The sequence below is a fragment of the Pteropus vampyrus genome, unplaced genomic scaffold (assembly GCF_000151845.1).
Source record: "Pteropus vampyrus isolate Shadow unplaced genomic scaffold, Pvam_2.0 Scaffold119, whole genome shotgun sequence".
NCBI classification, from domain to species: Eukaryota; Metazoa; Chordata; class Mammalia; order Chiroptera; family Pteropodidae; genus Pteropus; species Pteropus vampyrus.
This window is the reverse complement of record NW_011888900.1, coordinates 2,491,260-2,494,333: the sequence shown is the minus strand read 5'-3', so window position 1 is coordinate 2,494,333 and position 3,074 is coordinate 2,491,260. Positions and strand designations below refer to the sequence as shown.

Here is a 3,074-nt window from a genome sequence, read left to right as displayed (position 1 = left end):
GTAATGTTATGATAATCCTATGGATTCAGTCAAACGTTTTAGTGGAAGAAATTAAATATCATATATAATAATATTTCAGCTTAATAAAGTACTTTATTATAATTTTTAATGAAGTATTTGGATAAACACAAAGAATACTTAATGCTTGTCTCTAAAAGAAATAGTTGGCCAATTGCTATGTAACTATATGTTACCTTAGGTCAATGTATGAAAAAATAGACCAGGATACCTGTTTTAAAGGAACTAGAGCTTTATAGTGTCTCATATCTTTTTTACGCCTACGGCACCTGGTCTTCCTAGGTGGTCTCCCATCCAAGTACTAACCAGGCCCGACCCTGCTTAGCTTCCGAGATCAGATGGGATCCGGCACATTCAGGATAGCATGGTCGTAGACTCTTCCTCATATCTGTTTCATTAAAATAATCCCTCTTATTAAATATAATTACCGATATTTAACATTTAATTTTTTAATTTTAAAGTTTCTTTGAGTCAAAATGAAGGAGAGTGACAGTGACACAATTTTGATAGGGACCATATACTCATGTATTTCATCTAAGGCGATATACTAAATATATAAAAAGTTTTTTTGCTGAACAATATAATGTGTATGAATAAACTATTGATGAATGTGCAGTTTTCACAGGATGTCTATGAGAAAGAAGTTGCTGCTTCTAACACTGACTGTTACTGTGTCCTGTTCTGTGCAACCTTAACTGCATCACCGCCCCGCCTCCCCCTCCCCCCCGCCCACCGCCTACCCCACTTCTCTCTCCCCTGCAGTTCTTCCATCCAGGTGCGTGGGGTAATATAATGATTTACTGTCAGATCCTCTGGAATTAATTTAAATACGTACAGTCACTACTGGTATCTATGGAGGAAGCAAACATTACAGTCTTTACCTCTGTGTGCGTGTATGGGTAAAATTTTAATGAAACATGTATGCAAAGAGATAGAATGCAATGAAAACACTATGTATTACCAAGTTTTACCTAAATATGCTTTAAATTTTCTTATCAACTTAAATCAGCTACTTTTAGCCATAAGACACAGCTTCAAATTTATTTTATTAAACCTCTCTACCCATGAATTTAATTTTTATTTCCCCCCGTAATGCCACATGTGTGTATCAATCTTTAAAACTTACGGAGTGGGTACACGTGCACTTTCACCTTGCCTTGTTGCCTGTTATTTTCCTACTTTTAAAAAATGTTAATGAAATATTTTTCATATGTTAAAATATGCCTAGTGTAATCCATTATATCATCCATTATAATTTGGCCACCGCAGGTGATTTATAATATATTATTGTCATTTCTATGTAAATATTATATATATCTGAATGTAATCGAGATCATAGGTTATGTGTGCTTGTTTATACTCTTACATAAATGAGTATCAAGGTTATTTTCTAGAAAATAATGCATAAATATAATATTTCGTAATTTTGTACTTTTTTTGGAACATAAATCAGTTACTCAGGCAGGTCAGTGACTTGTCCAATTTCATATGATAGTGGTATAGTAGAATGAGTATTAATGGTTGGGTCTTTTGATTAGAGCTCAGTGCTCTTTTTGTAACGTGGTTTTATTTTCCCCAAAGCACAATCACTTCCAGTCATAAAATGTAGTGAAAACTAAATATATGTGAATAAGAGAGAGAGAGAATAATATGGGCATCTGTGACATCAACGTCATTATATCGATCTCTATGAGTAAATTACATAATATTTAATAAGATCAAAAATATATATTTTCACTGGAAAATACGTAAGAAATGCTTACTTGAGAAAAGTTTCATCATGAAGATTTTCATGTGCCATTAAATACTGCCCCCCTTGTCAATGTGCATTGTCTAGTTGACAAAAAAACACAAATGCATACTCTCAAGAACTTTTGGATATCAGTGTAAATGGTCATAAATAAAGTGTTTGCCAAGGCAGATTTTAGTGACAATGCTTCTTGATTAAGCTTTAGTCATTTAATCATAAATCAGAAAAATAAATTTTTAAAAAACATAGTTTTAAAATATGAATTATATAGAGAGAGGGATGGTAAGAAAAGTATTGATTTTTGGCAGCCTAGCATATTAATGAATTAATGTGTCCTTTCTTGCTCTGCAATTTTGAACCTTTCATTAGCAGCTAGGTGGATGGATAAAGCCAGTGAGAATCCACCTTACAGAACAAAGATGCCTCATTTTAATACTAAGTTCAGCAGTTACAATTGGGTTGTCAAACAAGATAAATCAGAAATGGGGACAAATGAAGAATGCGTCTTTCTCTCACCCTTGCTTCTTACCTTCTGCTAGGGTAAATAAACAAAAACAGACAAATAAATAAAAACTAAGATAGTATAGTGGTGAATAGCCTTGACAGTCAGGATGAGGGGACTACTTAGTAAGGTTCCTAGTGACCGGAGGCCCTACCAGGAAACAAACTCATCAGAAATAGTGGGTAGTGAGGCTGACATTAGTCAACAGTCTAAGCAAGGCTGGTTACATCTTGGGGAAAATAAAATATCAAATAATGACCAATAATAATGAGAACAAGAATTAGCTTTTTCTGTATCCACCTGCCATCTAGCAACGAGGAATACGTTGTGTCGAATCTCACTTAGAAGGAACACGATAAGGAGACAAACGGAAAAAAGAGGAGTGTGGGGAAAAAAGATGAGTCAGCGCTTGGCCTGAATTTCATGTGAAAATACTGGATACAGTGATACAGGATATGTAAAACCGTGTTCGAATCTGATCTCACAAGCGATGGGCAGCATTGGTCTGTGAAGATAGCCTATAGTTACTACACCCTAAGGTTTGGAAGCATGGTTGATCCAGAATTCGGTAACTGGTTAAAAAAACATGCTTCTCTTTCTATTTCACTGAATGAGGAAAGGCAAGTTCAAGTTTTTTCAATTCTCCTATCCTAGTAAAATAAAAACCAAAGTGGCTTCTCCAAGGAGATGTTGCAGATAAGTGTCATAATATCCTCTAAAAGTGAGGGGTGGATATTTCCATTTATCTCCATAGAAGTAGCTTACCGGACAGTGAAGATCCATCTAATATCGCGACAATGGATA

At 34.8% G+C, this 3,074-nt stretch overlaps 1 non-coding gene across 1 annotated transcript; it reads right to left on the bottom strand.

Annotated features, from left to right (window-relative positions):
- Positions 1-275: 275 nt before the first annotated feature.
- On the bottom strand, positions 276-394 carry LOC111743726. The gene has a single exon (XR_002781847.1). It is a non-coding gene; the product is annotated as a 5S ribosomal RNA (ribosomal RNA).
- Positions 395-3,074: the final 2,680 nt, after the last annotated feature.